General features: G+C 44.2%; 1 long non-coding RNA gene across 2 annotated transcripts; it reads right to left on the bottom strand.

Annotated features, from left to right (window-relative positions):
* Positions 1-5,934: 5,934 nt before the first annotated feature.
* On the bottom strand, positions 5,935-14,374 carry LOC138378004 (uncharacterized). Of its 2 annotated transcripts, XR_011231917.1 has the most exons (6): positions 13,114-14,374; positions 10,303-10,524; positions 9,192-9,426; positions 8,174-8,348; positions 7,213-7,275; positions 5,935-6,207 (listed from the first exon to the last, which is right to left on the bottom strand). It is a non-coding gene; the product is annotated as an uncharacterized lncRNA (long non-coding RNA). The 2 variants fall into 2 exon arrangements; XR_011231916.1 differs by having other exon boundaries at positions 9,192-10,524.
* Between the last annotated feature and the right edge of the window lie 2,637 nt (positions 14,375-17,011).

Here is a 17,011-nt window from a genome sequence, read left to right as displayed (position 1 = left end):
CATAAAGAAACCACAAGAGCAATTCAGGAAATGAATGAAAAATTCTCTAAAGAAATTGAAATACTACGGAAAAACCAAACAGAAATCTTGGCAATGAAGAAGGCATTCAAGGAACGTCAAAACACAGTGGAAAGCCTCAAGAACAGAATGGCTCACACAAAGGAAAGAATCTCAGAACTTGAAGATAATGCCTATGTGCTAAACAAATTGGACGAAGAAAAAGAACACAGAAATGACACAAGACCAAAACATACAAGAAATGTGGGATTATGTAAAGAAGCCAAATATAAGAATCATTGGCATCCCTGAGAGAGAAGAAGAAAATACACAAGGGCTGGAAAACTTATTTCATAGACTACTGGAGGAAAATATGCCTGGCCTGGTCAGAAATCTAGACATCCAGATACAAGAAGCACACAGAACTCCTGGAAGACTCAATGTGAAAAGGCAATCACCACGTCATGTAGTTATTAGGCTGACCACAGTAAACACTAAAGAAGCAATCCTCCGAGCATTGAGGTGAAAACTGCAAATAACCTACAAAGGAAAACCTATCAGACTAATAGCAGACTTCTCAACTGAAACTTTGCAAGCCAGAAGGGACTGGGTGCCTATCCTTAATCTTCTAAAACAGAATAATGACCAACCTAGAATTCTCTACCCGGCAAAATTAAGCTTAATCTATGAGGGAGAAATAAAGACTTTCCCAGACAAGCAAACTCTGATGGAATTTGCGAAGACCAGACAAGCCCTACAAGAAGTACTCAGACTGGCATTACACATTGAACAGCACACTAGACACTCTCCAAAGTAAAATCACTCAAGAGTTGAAGTCTAGAACCTGGTCTGAAAGATGGCTCAAGGAGTAAAACACAGAATAGGAATGTACCTAACAACATGAACAGAAATCTACCTCAAATTTCAATACTCCCAATAAATGTGAATGGCTTGAATTGTCCTCTGAAGAGACATAGACTGGCAGAGTGGATAAAGATCCACAAGCCTAGTTTCTGCTGTCTACAAAAAACATCTGACCCACAAAGATGCTTTCAGGCTCAAGGTCAAGGGATGGAAAACAATCTTCCAGGCAAATGGAAGTCAAAAGAAAGGAGGAGTAGCTATGCTTATTTCACATAACATAACCTTTAAAATAACAAAAGTAAGAAAGGACAAAGATGGCCACTATATGATGGTGAAAGGGAAGATCCAACAAGAAGAATTAACAATTCTTAATATTTATGTACCCAACTCAGCAGCACCCAGATACATAAAGCAAACCCTGTCTGATCTAAATAGCATAACCAATAACGTCATAATAGCCAGGGACTTCAACACCCCACTGAATGAACTGGATGGATCTTCTAAACAAAAAGTAAACAGAGAAATGATGGACTTAAACAGAGCTCTAGAACAAAAGAGTTTGACAAACCTCTACAGAGCATTCCACCCAAATAAAGCTGAATTTACATTGTTCTCATCAGCTCATGGAACTTTTTCCAAAATTAATCACATACTAGGCCACCAATCAGATCTCAACAAATTCAAAAAAATAGAAATAATATCATGTATCCTCTCAGATCATAGTGGTATAGAGTTCAAGTCCAACAGAAATAAACACCACTTCAAAAAATCATGGAAATTAAACAATTTATTATTGAATATCTATTGGGTAAAGGAGGAACTAAAGAGAGAAATCAAAACATTCTTCGAACTTAATGATAACAGGGACACAAGTTATCAAAATCTGTGGGACTCAGCAAAAGCATTCCTGAGAGGAAAACTAATAGCATTAAATGCTCACATCCCAAAACCAGAAAGCTCAAATATCAAAAATGTAACAAACAGTCTCAAGGAATTGGAAAAAGAAGAGCAAATCAACTCCAAACCTAGCAGAAGAAAAGAAATAACTAAGATCAAAGCAGAACTAAATGAAATTGAGAACAAAAGGACTATACGGAAGACCGACAAAACCAAAAGCTGGTTCTTCGAAAAGATAAACAAAATTGACAGTCCTCTTGCCAGATTGACAAGAACTCGAAGAGAAAGAACTCTAATAAACTCAATGAAAAATAAAAACAGAAAGGTCACAACACACATCGTAGAAATACAAAATATTACCTTTGAATACTATAAAAACCTGTATGCCCAAAAACTACATAATATGGAGGAAATGGAGAAATCCTGGAAACATACAACCTAAGTTAACCCAGGAGGAAAAAGAATTCCTGAACGGACCAATATCAAGCACAGAAATCGGAGCAGTAATTAAAAACCTTCCAAAAGGGAAAAGTCCTGGACCAGATGGCTACACTTGTGAGTTCTACCAAACATTCAAAGAACTCATACCTATACTACAGAAATTATTCCACAACATTTAGGAAGATGGCATCCTCCCTAACTCATTCTAGGAAGCCAACATCACCTTAATACCAAAACCAGGAAAAGACACAACAAAAAATATAAAACTACAGACCAATATCCCTCATGAATACTGTTGCAAAAATCCTCAACAAAATTTTAGCAAATCGAATCCAACACCATATCAAAAAAATAATTCACCACGACCAGGTGGGCTTTACACCAGGGATGCAAGGCTGGATCAACATGTGCAAATCTATAAACGAAATTCACTTCATAAACAAAAGCAAGAACAAAGACCATGATTCTCTCAATTGATGCAAAAAAAGCATTTGACAAAGTCCAGCAAACGTTATGATAAAAACTCTTAGAAAAATAGGCATAGACAGGACATACCTTAAAATTATCAGGGCCATTTACGATAAATTGACAGCCAATATCATTCTGAATGGGGAAAAATTGAAACCATTCCCACTTAGATCTGGAACCAGACCAGGATACCCACTATCCCCACTTCTATTCAACATAGTACTGGAAGGTCTTGCTAGAGCAATTAGATGAGAGGGGAATTAAGGGCATCCAAATGGGGGCAGAAGAGATCAAACTCTCACTCTTTGCTGATGATATGACACTCTATCTAGAAAACCCCAAGGATTCAACCAAGAGACACCTGGAATTGATAAATGAATTTAGTAAAGTCTGAGGATACAAAATTAATACACACAAATCAGAGGCATTCTTATATGCCAATAATAGTCAAGCCGAAATTCAAATAAAAAAACGTAATACCTTTTACAATAGCCTCAAACAAAATCAAATATCTAGGTATATATCTAACGAAAGAGGCGAGAGATATATACAGGGACAACTGCAAAACACTAAAAAAGAAACTGTAGAAGATGTAAACAGATGGAAAAATCTACCTTGCTCATGGCTTGGTAGAATCAACATTGTTAAAATGTCCATACTACCTAAAATGATCTACAGAATTAATGCAATCCCCATCATTCTTTACAGATTTAGAAAAAATAATTCTACCCTTTGTATGGAACCAGAGAAGACCTCGTATAGCCAAAGCAACCGTGGGCAAAAAGAACAAACTAGGAGGTATCAGTATACTGGAATTCAAGCTGTACTACAAGGCTATGGTAACTAAAACAGCATGGTACTGGCAAAAGAATAGAGACATAGACCTTTGGAACAGGACTGAGAATCCAGAGATGAAATCATCCTCATATTGTCATCTAATTTTGACAAAAGCAGACAAAAATATACACTGGGGAAAAGAATCCCTTTTCAATAAATGGTGCTGGGAAAACTGGATAGATACATCCAGAAGATTGAAACTGGATCCCCACCTCAAAATCAATTCAAGATGGATAATGGGCTTAAACCTAAGGCATAAAACCTTAAGAATCCTAGAAGAAAATGTAGGGAAGACTCTTTCAGACATCGGCCTAGGCAAAGAATTTATGAAGAAGACCCCCAAAGCAATCACGGCAGCAAAAAACTAAATAAATGGGACCTGATCAAATTAAAAACCTTTTGTACAGCCAAGGAAACTATCATTAGAGCGAATAGACAGCCTACAGAATGGGAGAAAATATTTGTTTCTACATATCCGATAAAGGGCTGATAACAAGAATCTATCTAGAACTCAAAAAACTCAACAAGAAAAAATCAGCTCCCATCAATAAATGGGCAAAGGACATGAACAGAAACTTTTCAAAAGAAGACAGAAGAATGGCTAGGAAACATATAAAAAAATGCTCAACATCTCTAATCATTAGGAAAATGCAAATCAAAACCACAATGAGACATCACCTAACCCCAGTGAGATTAGCCTTTATCAAAAAATCCCAAAGCCACAAATGCTGGTGAGGATGTGGAGAGATAGGAACACTCATACGCTGCTGGTGGGACTGCAAATTAGTGCAACCTCTGTGGAAAAGAATTTGGAGATATCTCAAGGAGCTAAAACTAGAAATACCATTTGCTCCAGCAATAGCACTATTAGGCATCTACCGCAAGGAACAAAAGTCATTCTATAATAAAGACATCTGCACTCGAATGTTTATGGCAGCACAATTCACTATAGCAAGGATGTGGAAACAACCCAAGTGCCTGTCAATCCATGAGTGGATTAATAAAATATGGTACACGTATACAATGGAATACTACTCAGTTATAAAAAACGACAGTGATCTAGCACCTCTTACATTTTCCTGGATAGAACGTGAGCCCATCCTCCGAAGTGAGGTATTACAAGACTGGAAGAATAGGCACCACATGTACTCGCCATCAAATTGGCACTGACTGATCAACACTAAGGTGCTCACACAGTAGCAATACTCTTTGGGGGTTGGGGGTGGGTAAACTCACAACTAAAGGACATGGTGAGCATTGTAGGTGGGGAAAGGGCACACCTGAAATCATGGTTTGGGTGTGGCAAAGTCATAACATATAACCAAAATGTTTGTTCCCCATAATTTCATTAAATAAAAAAATTAAAACAAAAATTATTCATCCTAACTGAAACTTTGTACCCTTTGCCCAATATTTTCCTTTTCACGAACCACTGACACTCACCCCCAGCTTCAGGTAACCACCATTCTACTCTCTACTTCTACGAGTCAAACTTTTAAAAATTCCAGATATAAGTAAAATCATGCAGTATTTGTTTTTCTTATGCCTGGCTTACTTCAAATGTAATACAGTCCTCCATATTCACTCATGCTGTCCTAAGTGACAAAACTTCCTCCCACTTTACTGAAGAATAATATTATACTGTACATATAAGTACTACACATTATTGATCCAATCATTCCCTGATGAACACTTAGGTAGGTTTGAAAGATACACTTTAATGAAATATTGGCACGCACAAGGGGTGAGCAGACTTAGAAAGCCATCCTATGTTGCCATCAAAAGCTAGGCAAAAAAGAAAAAAAAAACATCTGTGGCTGTGGGCATGCATGATGCAGCTCAACCACCCCAGAAGGTTTTGTTAAAAGTGTAAGCTGATTCCAGTTTGACTAGGGCAGAGTGAGTGAAGGGCAGGGGGGCAAAGCGTTGGTGGGTGAAGCCAGAGAGTTAGCCAGGGATTAAACCCTGCAGAGTCTTACCAGCCCAGGACTGACTGGGCTTTTACCCTGAGTGAGATGAGAAGCCAGCAGAGGGCTTTGAGCTGAGGGATTATACAGCTCACAGAATACATCAACATAGAGAATTCAAGTTTTAAAAACCATATTGGGTGAGGAAATCAAGTCCAAATTACAATGAGGAAGTCTAATCAGATGACCGATTCTAATACAAAATGCACGCCATAAGGCTCTATACATTGATTACCAGTTGGCCACAGGTGTGGATCTCAGTTTTCTAGCTGCCACAATGTAAAGAGGGAAACGTGCTCCTCCCCGGCAGGACACACAGGATCCCTGAGATCAAACCTGACGAACGGCTCAGAAGGGACAACTATGCTTTTCCCTGAGATGAGTCTCTCCCATGAGTCACCCTGAGGAGGATATTGTACAATGAGTGAACTTCCTCTTCAACATTGTCCTAACGGTAAATACGACAAGGAGATTCATGGAGATCTTTTTTTACAGGGCCCTCAGTGTGAGCACAGTTAAACAAAAACTCCCCTCCACCACTACCACCACCAAATTGTTTGTGAACATTGTTCATTTATTTATGGGTGTATTCATGTGTTTTCTTTGTGGGTGTGTTTGGCTGTTTGGCATGTTACTTACTGTTGGCGTTTGTTTCTTAGGATTGCTTCCCCTTTGCCTGTTATAGGTATTAGGAAATATTTTTCTTTGCCTTGAGATTTTGTCGATGATGGTATGCCTATAAGGGGAAATTGAGAGGAACATAATTTTGTGGAGGACATTAACATCTCACTCTCATTCTTCACTGGATCAAAAAAAAAAAAAATCAAGTGAAGACAGATAATGTTGGCAATATATATTTATTCATTCAACAGACATTCGTGGAGCACCTACTACACACCAGTCACTATCAGAATAAATTAGTGAACAATCAGACACACATGCTAAAAACAACAACAACAACAAAACTCGGCCCTGTGGGCCAGACCTTCTAGTGGGCAGAAACAAGCAAACCACCATAATAAGGAAATAAGCATGTTAAAAGAATAAAATATATTTAAAAAAGAACACCCAAAAAGCAGGGTAAATGGGAATTGTGTGCGTTTGGGTGTGTGGGCGGGGGAGGTGTGGCATTTGAAATAAGATGTTTAGAAGTAAGCCACGTTGAAAGAAGACGTTTAACCAAAGACATGAGAGAGAGGAGGGAGGTAGCCATGCAGAAACCGGGGGAAAGAATGTTCTAGGCAGAAAGAACGGAGGGCAAAAGCCCCTACTTTAGGAACGAAAAGGAGGTCACTACAGACAGAGGGGAATGAGAAAGGAGAGTACAAGGAGATAAGGTAAGAGAGGCAACTAGTGTCCAAATCACATACGGCCTTGTAGCAATCGTAAGGACTCCTGATTTACCCTGAGTAAAATTTGAGCTGTCGATTTTGAGCGGAGGCATTACGTGATCTATTTAACAGCATTACTCTGGCTGCTGGATTGTTTATCAGTGGGGGGAGGGGGAGGGTGAAGCAGAGAAAGAGTCAGAAAATAATTCCCACAATCCACGGGAAAACGGCTGCTGGCTTGGAACAGGGTGGTAGCCATGGAGGTGGTGAGAAGTGGTCGGATATCAGATTCTGGATCTATTTTGACAAGAGAGCTCGTAGGATTTCTTGACAGAGGGAAATGAGGGATGAGTAAAGGATCACCCTCAAGTCTGTGGCACGAATGACCGGAAGGATAGGAGTGGCCTTACCGTGGATGCGGAGAGACAGGAACACTCATACACTGCTGGTGGGACTGCAAACTAGTGCAACCTCTGTGGAAAGCAATATGGAGATACCTTAAACAGATACAAGTAGACCTACCATTTGATCCAGCAATCCCATTATTGGGCATCTACCCCAAAGAACAAAAGACATTCTATAAAAAAGACATCTGCACCTGAATGTTTACAGCAGCACAATTCACAATCACAAAGATGTGGAAACAACCCAAATGCCCATCAATACATGAGTGATTAGTAAAATGTGGTATATGTATACCATGGAGTATTACTCAGCTATAAGAAATAATGGGGATACAGAATCTCTTATGTTCTCCTGGATAGAGTTGGAACCCATTCTACTAAGTGAAGTATCCCAAGAATGGAAAAATAAGCACCACATGTACTCACCATCAAATTGGTTTCCCTGATCATCACCTAAGTGCACATTTGGGAATAACACTAATTGGGTGTTGGGCAGATGTGTGTGTGGGGGGGGTGGGGATGGGTGCATACCTACATAATGAGTGCAATGCGCACTGTCTGGGGAATGGACACGCTTGAAGCTCTGACTGGGGGGCGGGGGGCATGGGCAATATACATAACCTAAACTTTTGTACCCCCGTAATATGCTGAAATAAAAAAAAAAAAAAAAAAAAAGAGTGGCCTTACCTGTGATGGGGGCGGGGGGGATACTGCAGGTGAAGAAGGTTTTTAGGGGAAGATGGGAGAATTCAATTTTGGGCTTGTTAATTTGGGTTGACTCTTATGCAATTTTCTCAATGAATTAGGAAGGAAGGTCATCAGCTAATCGTGAGGAGGGGGGAGGCAGTGTTGGAGGCTTGAGGAGAGAAATTAAGTTGTGAAATAGAAGGGTAGGCAGGGATGGAGGCATGAGAGAATTGAGTAGTTTGAGGATTTGGGCTAAAAACCTGGTGGAAAGACGTTTTACTTTAAACTGATAGAGACACTGGGTGTTCCAAGATCAGATAATGGTCATTCTTCATGATGCAGTCAGAAAACTGTGACTTTTGCTGGCCTTCCCGCTTCTGAACACAGGTTTGCTCTTGCTGGAGAGGGTGGCACGGGTAGGTCTGAGTGAGAGAAGTGAAGAGGCACAGATAGGCCTAAGACATAACAGAACACAATCCACTTGGACTTCCAGCTTACACAGAACTGCACTTTGAGTTTTGCTTATAAAGGGCTCACACAATCAGGTAATTTGACCCAAATCTGAAAGTGACAGGCCAGAAGGGGCACTCAGAGGATGAAAAGGGAAAGCAAAAAGCCCCACTATCAATGGGAGAAGAGTAGGAGCTGGCTTATGAACAAGGTTCAAAGCCCTGCTGGCCTGGTTGGTCCAAACTGCTCTATAGCATTTACGGCTCCTACAGAGTACTTCATTCTAGACCCAGAAGCCAGTATTAAGGGACCAAGAGCCATTCTACATCTAGAGGAGGGAAGAAATCTCTATCTACTGTCACTAGGTACCTCAGACAGTGGGAACTTATACCCTTTCCTCAGACTGGAACTTTCTTCTAAACTGGAGAAATACAGAAAATCTCTTGGGGGAAAATTAAACACACACACACACACACACACACAGATTTCTATACATATATACGCATACAAACATACATAAATACACACACATATGTATATACATATAAATATGTATGGATTTTTCTTCCAGACAGGGCCTCCCTGAAATCTTTACCTATGGGTTTGCTGGTAGCAAATTAGATGCCAAGAAGGGTGGAGGTACTGCCTGAAATACACTTGAACTAAGGCCTACAGGCAGACCCCCACACACAGTGTATCAAACAAACAAAAACTCAAGGGAAGAGATAAGGCCATTGGACTCACTGTCTACCCAATTTCCCAAGGTAGTCAATGTTGTGGCTGCAAAGTAGCCTGGAAAAGTTCCTCCCACTGCTCCTCCTCCCCTAAACCAAACTGAAGCCCGGTACCTGGGTCTGCAGGTGGAGGGGCAGCCATGCCCACCAGCTCCTCAGTGGGTGGGAGATTATATCTAGCATCACACTGAGTCTGTTCAGTCTACTCTCTGCCTCTATGCAGTACTCCAGGCAGTGTCTTCTTTCCTTCCACCACCAGATGGAGATCCTCTGCCTCTCTTTAACCTGAGTTTCATTCGCCAGGAAGGCTGGGCATTCCACAACAGTTCTGAGCCCTCCCTTACAGCTCCTGGCATGGCAGGGAGAATTACACAGATGCTTCTGTCCGTCTGCACTGCTGTGAGCTACAGCAGTGGCCAACGTGAGTTTCCTGTAGTTTCCCTCTTCCTTGAGCTCCGTGCAGTGTCGTGCTTCCTAGTCACCATTCCCATCAGCAGCCCCCCAAAGCAGAGATCCTTGTAGCCACTGAACCCCAATGAGGACAATTTTAATACCTGACAACTGGGGGGCTGTATCCTGGTGGTGGCTACAAGAGCTATATCCTTTTGGATACTGGCTGCCCCACAGATTCTACAGAGGCCTTAAGGCACTGGAACCTACGAAGCTACAATTTTAGAAACACTTCGGCCAGGAGGTCTGGGGATTTAAAGAGAGGCATCTCACACTCCTGTACTGTCTGGCCCCAAATAAGGGTATCCTGCAGGTATACTACCTCCTCTAGGTGTACGTGTTACTCGTCGCCTTCTCCACAAAGTTCAGGAAGACAAAAGGGGCCGTGGAGATGCCCAGGTGCCCTCTCCATTCAACACAGCAGCTCTCCACCCCCACCCCAGCCACTGGTCAGAGACAACCCGTTTGCTCCGTGTCCTCATTTGCCATAAATACAAGAAATGCATCCCAAACATCTTACACAGTGAACGGGTAGCTTCCTAGCAAGCAGTCCTATATGTCTTAGAAACCACGAATATGTGCTGTTTATTAGCACTTTGTTTAGCAATCAAGAACATACGGCATTTTCCAAATACAAATTTCTTAGGCCTCCTACACACGCATTTGGAGAAGCACATCAGCCTTATTAATCAGCAGTCTGGTCATAGGATCATCTGGGTAATTGATTCAGAACAAAGCAATCCCCTCCAATATTTCAGAAAAGCATTTTACTTACGTTAGTTAAGGTGATCATCTGTTGCTGCTCCCCTTGGCCAGTTAGCACATCTCATCTCATTCAGGCAGAGAGTATTCTGAGACTGCCCCTCAGCTCTCTTTCCACTCAAGAAAGACAGCCTGCAACTTAAGTCGGTCTGGACTCAGCATCTCTGGAACGACGCTCAGGAGGAGGAGGTAACGGGGTCTGGCACCTGATTTCTCTCCTTATCTCCTCTATGTTCTGGCAAGTATTGAAAAAGATAAACAGAGCGGGGGCAATTAAGAATCCTGTAGCCTGTCCGCTCTCAGAAATCAGGACTTTAAAGAGGCTAAAACTTCACTTAATAGTTCTGCTCGCCTAAGACACACAGAAGTGTGGTATAGCATAGAGCCTTGGTACTCAGAAAGTGTGGTCTACAGACCAGCCCACGAATCAGACTCTGCATGTGATTTGTAAGCACATCAAAGTTTGGAAAGTTCAGCTCTGGTGGTTGGTTAAGAGCTGGGGCATTGGCTAGAGCAGTGGTTCTCAAATTTGAGTGTGCATCAGAATCACCTGAAAGGTGTGTGTGAAAACACAGATGGCTGGGCCCTGACCGCAGAGTTTCTGACTCATAAGTCTGGGATTTGCATTTCTAACAAGCTCCCAGGTGATGCCCACGCTGCTGGTCTGGGAACCACACTTGCAGAAATACTAGGCTAGAGACAAAGCTGGACTGAAACCATGGCTGCATTTGTTTCATCTCAGGTAAGTCCCTTAAACTATCTAAGCCTTAGTTTCCTCATATGTAAATTGGAGATAATTAACAGCGTTCCCATGTTACTGTGAAGATTAAATCAGGGGATATGGAGAAAGTCCTTGGCACGGGCCCGGCACATGGTAAATCCCGAATGGATGTAGGCAATTATTACTACTATGGGTCTAGACATACCATGGCAGACATTTCATCCTCCTCTAACCTCCCTTTTCCCGTGTCTCTACAGGGAAATCTGTCCCCAAAATAATGTCGCTAAATTATATGCAAAGTATGGATAATCCGAAATCTCAGTATTCAGAGCAATAGAGGACGAATCCTGTCATGGCCTGTATCGGGAGGCAGGTGCTGATGGAGAAAGAATTGAAGATCATAGTCAACTGCAGCCCCCCATCCAACACAATGGAGCAAAGACTTGCCACTGCCCTGGACTAAACCAGCTGGGTGTCCCCGATATTCCAACTCAAGGCACGTAGGTAGATGCCTGCTAACAGGGCATCAGGAACTCTTTCCAGGCTTTACCTTATACTACAGAAACCTACCAACACACCTGCCAGTACCACCCCCTCTCCTGTCTTGTCTTCCATCCCCCTCTTCCTGTCTCGGCCCCCCCCCCCCCACCTACTCAGGCCATTCACCTTGCTTTGTCTAGTTACGTGTCTTTTGCCTCAGATCCAATTTTCCCAGGTCATTCGGTCAAGGACCCCAGAATATTAGCTTGGACTGTCAAACCCTGGATCTTATTGTGGCCATTCTTTCTGGAAGCCTATTTTCTGGATTTCCCTTCACTGTGCACCCCATGCCTACAAAAGGAGAACCACACCTAGTGATGGGTCTATAGCTTTTCAACTCCCCTCTTTCCTCCAGACTTGGGATGACTGAGGGGATCCTACCGCTGCCCACCACAGAATATGCATGCATGTATGTATGTATTTATTTTCTACTCAATTTATGATACTATTATCATCATGGTTTTACCTTCATGCGGAGCCACAGAATTCCTTAAAATATCACAGTCCTGATCACTTGTGCCAATTCTATGAAGTCTCCAAAACTACGAAGGACATACTCTACCGTGGGCCCATTCCAAACTCTTCAGTTAAAATTCCACTGGCTTTCCATTGATAGCACTGGAGGACTGTCGGTGACACGTTCCTCCATTACAGGAAAGCAAAGCCTCATAGTGACCTAATGTGGAAGGATAAGATCCCAGGACCCAGAGAAAAAGGAGGCCAGAAGGGAAGGCAGGCCACGGAGGAAGGGAGTCTGCCTTTCCCACCCCCTCTGGACTCTGGACTTCAGTGGAAAGAGGCCTTTAACCTAAGTACTCAAGGCCCTAACCTCAAGCAGCTGTTGTTGTCCATGCTCTAGTGCTGGTGCTCCCTGACCCCACTAAGCCCTTCTATTAAAAATTTTCTGTTCTTATGCTAGTTTTGAGAGTCTAGAAGCAACTGCAGGGAATGAAGCACCAAATATATCTACATTTTGTGATAATCTAAGTCACTGTTAATAAGGCATGAGACAACGCAAAACCAAGAAGAAGCCTTTACCCTTACACCAAGGTCATCAAAGCCATACAGGAACATTCCTAATGTCTGCAACTGTCCTTTCTGGAAGAAGTCAAATCTGACCAAGTCTAAATGGGTATAACATCCACCGCATTCCTTCGTCACATCACCCCGTTTTGTTTTCTTACTATCACTTATCACTCTCTGAAATTAAATCGATAACGTGCTTATCGTCTGTCTCCACCCACCGGAATGAATGGTCCCCGAGAACAGGGCCCTTGAGTCCTTACGTGTCTTGGGTCCCCAGGGTCTAAAACTGTGTCTGGCACATAACGCGTGCTCGCTCAGTGGATATTTGTTTCATGAATGAACGGATGTATGGATGGCTGGGTGGAGGACGCCCTTAGAAGGGGTTCCAGGGCTAGCTGGCTTTCTCTTTCACCCACTCAAGCACCCAGGCCCTGACCCACAAAGTAAAAGAACAGGAGAGAAACTTCCCACCAAACAGCTTCAAGGCAGAGAGAACACAGCCGGGTTGGGAATTCCGTACAGCTCTAATGCACATACCAAGCAGGACTGAGCGTGTGCATCTTCGCATTCCTCCTCCAGATGACTCTTCGAAACGGTCCAGGGACTAATGTCTTCCTCTTCCTCGCTCTCATTCCTCCCAGTAATGTCCGCTCCCGCGGGGAACAGAAGAAACCGCCCACAAAATAAACTCAGGCCGTGAGCGCAGAGGGGCGGGCCGAATTCCGCACAGCCTTGACAAACACATCCACGCTACAGCCCATCAGCCATGGCGCTCCCACCCCCGGAACGGCCGCTTGAACAAAGGGAACTTCCTGCTGCTGTTGCTATGGCTTCCGGGGGCGGGACTTCAGGAGACCGCCAATCTCCCCGTTGCAAATCGACTTCCGGGGCAACCCCTTCCTCCCTTCCCCCCCTCCCCGCTGCAAATAGACGTCCGGGGCAACCCCTTCCTCCCTCCCCCTCCCAACTAGCTGCCGGGTGGGCTCCCTGCTCCGCCTGCCGTCGCTTTACGCTTCCTATTTGTCTTGCTCAGGTTCCTCAATGGACTACTCCGGGTCTAAAGAGCGGAAATCGGGCGCAAAGAGAACGTCTTCCCAGGACTTCTGCATCGCTCGGTGAACTTTTCGCCGTTTGGTGGCAGTATGGATCCACAAATGCGCACAGCTCCGCTCTTCTCCCGCCCTTCGCGTTTGGAAAAAATGCGCACTCCTCAGAGTCAAAAAAATGTCTTCTCTATAGAGGTACACATCTTTTAGGACTACCTTGTAGCTCCCACCTTTTTTTTCCATAAGTCTGTGCCAGTCTGAAGGACAGAAGAGCGAGAGGAAATATTTGTAAATGCGAGTTTCTTGGATTCCTGGCCTGCTTTGTAAACTTTCTCGCATATGCATATGTATGGCTTTGGTGCCAGATCTCCAGTAGGGCGTATTTTAACGTTGTTGTTCATTAAATGAATCTCGCCATGCATACGAAAAAGGTGGGAGCTACAAGGCAGTCCTAAAAGATGTGTACCTCTATAGAGAAGACATTTTTTTGACTCTGAGGAGTGCGCATTTTTTCCAAACGCGAAGGGCGGGAGAAGAGCGGAGCTGTGCGCATTTGTGGATCCATACTGCCACCAAACGGCGAAAAGTTCACCGAGCGATGCAGAAGTCCTGGGAAGACGTTCTCTTTGCGCCCGATTTCCGCTCTTTAGACCCGGAGTAGTCCATTGAGGAACCTGAGCAAGACAAATAGGAAGCGTAAAGCGACGGCAGGCGGAGCAGGGAGCCCACCCGGCAGCTAGTTGGGAGGGGGAGGGAGGAAGGGGTTGTCCCGGACGTCTATTTGCAGCGGGGAGGGGGGGAAGGGAGGAAGGGGTTGCCCCGGAAGTCGATTTGCAACGGGGAGATTGGCGGTCTCCTGAAGTCCCGCCCCCGGAAGCCATAGCAACAGCAGCAGGAAGTTCCCTTTGTTCAAGCGGCCGTTCCGGGGGTGGGAGCGCCATGGCTGATGGGCTGTAGCGTGGATGTGTTTGTCAAGGCTGTGCGGAATTCGGCCCGCCCCTCTGCGCTCACGGCCTGAGTTTATTTTGTGGGCGGTTTCTTCTGTTCCCCGCGGGAGCGGACATTACTGGGAGGAATGAGAGCGAGGAAGAGGAAGACATTAGTCCCTGGACCGTTTCGAAGAGTCATCTGGAGGAGGAATGCGAAGATGCACACGCTCAGTCCTGCTTGGTATGTGCATTAGAGCTGTACGGAATTCCCAACCCGGCTGTGTTCTCTCTGCCTTGAAGCTGTTTGGTGGGAAGTTTCTCTCCTGTTCTTTTACTTTGTGGGTCAGGGCCTGGGTGCTTGAGTGGGTGAAAGAGAAAGCCAGCTAGCCCTGGAACCCCTTCTAAGGGCGTCCTCCACCCAGCCATCCATACATCCGTTCATTCATGAAACAAATATCCACTGAGCGAGCACGCGTTATGTGCCAGACACAGTTTTAGACCCTGGGGACCCAAGACACGTAAGGACTCAAGGGCCCTGTTCTCGGGGACCATTCATTCCGGTGGGTGGAGACAGACGATAAGCACGTTATCGATTTAATTTCAGAGAGTGATAAGTGATAGTAAGAAAACAAAACGGGGTGATGTGACGAAGGAATGCGGTGGATGTTATACCCATTTAGACTTGGTCAGATTTGACTTCTTCCAGAAAGGACAGTTGCAGACATTAGGAATGTTCCTGTATGGCTTTGATGACCTTGGTGTAAGGGTAAAGGCTTCTTCTTGGTTTTGCGTTGTCTCATGCCTTATTAACAGTGACTTAGATTATCACAAAATGTAGATATATTTGGTGCTTCATTCCCTGCAGTTGCTTCTAGACTCTCAAAACTAGCATAAGAACAGAAAATTTTTAATAGAAGGGCTTAGTGGGGTCAGGGAGCACCAGCACTAGAGCATGGACAACAACAGCTGCTTGAGGTTAGGGCCTTGAGTACTTAGGTTAAAGGCCTCTTTCCACTGAAGTCCAGAGTCCAGAGGGGGTGGGAAAGGCAGACTCCCTTCCTCCGTGGCCTGCCTTCCCTTCTGGCCTCCTTTTTCTCTGGGTCCTGGGATCTTATCCTTCCACATTAGGTCACTATGAGGCTTTGCTTTCCTGTAATGGAGGAACGTGTCACCGACAGTCCTCCAGTGCTATCAATGGAAAGCCAGTGGAATTTTAACTGAAGAGTTTGGAATGGGCCCACGGTAGAGTATGTCCTTCGTAGTTTTGGAGACTTCATAGAATTGGCACAAGTGATCAGGACTGTGATATTTTAAGGAATTCTGTGGCTCCGCATGAAGGTAAAACCATGATGATAATAGTATCATAAATTGAGTAGAAAATAAATACATACATACATGCATGCATATTCTGTGGTGGGCAGCGGTAGGATCCCCTCAGTCATCCCAAGTCTGGAGGAAAGAGGGGAGTTGAAAAGCTATAGACCCATCACTAGGTGTGGTTCTCCTTTTGTAGGCATGGGGTGCACAGTGAAGGGAAATCCAGAAAATAGGCTTCCAGAAAGAATGGCCACAATAAGATCCAGGGTTTGACAGTCCAAGCTAATATTCTGGGGTCCTTGACCGAATGACCTGGGAAAATTGGATCTGAGGCAAAAGACACGTAACTAGACAAAGCAAGGTGAATGGCCTGAGTAGGTGGGGGGGGGGGGCCGAGACAGGAAGAGGGGGATGGAAGACAAGACAGGAGAGGGGGTGGTACTGGCAGGTGTGTTGGTAGGTTTCTGTAGTATAAGGTAAAGCCTGGAAAGAGTTCCTGATGCCCTGTTAGCAGGCATCTACCTACGTGCCTTGAGTTGGAATATCGGGGACACCCAGCTGGTTTAGTCCAGGGCAGTGGCAAGTCTTTGCTCCATTGTGTTGGATGGGGGGCTGCAGTTGACTATGATCTTCAATTCTTTCTCCATCAGCACCTGCCTCCCGATACAGGCCATGACAGGATTCGTCCTCTATTGCTCTGAATACTGAGATTTCGGATTATCCATACTTTGCATATAATTTAGCGACATTATTTTGGGGACAGATTTCCCTGTAGAGACACGGGAAAAGGGAGGTTAGAGGAGGATGAAATGTCTGCCATGGTATGTCTAGACCCATAGTAGTAATAATTGCCTACATCCATTCGGGATTTACCATGTGCCGGGCCCGTGCCAAGGACTTTCTCCATATCCCCTGATTTAATCTTCACAGTAACATGGGAACGCTGTTAATTATCTCCAATTTACATATGAGGAAACTAAGGCTTAGATAGTTTAAGGGACTTACCTGAGATGAAACAAATGCAGCCATGGTTTCAGTCCAGCTTTGTCTCTAGCCTAGTATTTCTGCAAGTGTGGTTCCCAGACCAGCAGCGTGGGCATCACCTGGGAGCTTGTTAGAAATGCAAATCCCAGACTTATGAGT

This window comes from Eulemur rufifrons, chromosome 30 (genome assembly GCF_041146395.1).
Source record: "Eulemur rufifrons isolate Redbay chromosome 30, OSU_ERuf_1, whole genome shotgun sequence".
Taxonomy (NCBI): Eukaryota; Metazoa; Chordata; class Mammalia; order Primates; family Lemuridae; genus Eulemur; species Eulemur rufifrons.
Note: the sequence above shows the minus strand (reverse complement) of the source record. Positions and strands in the feature narration are given on the sequence as shown.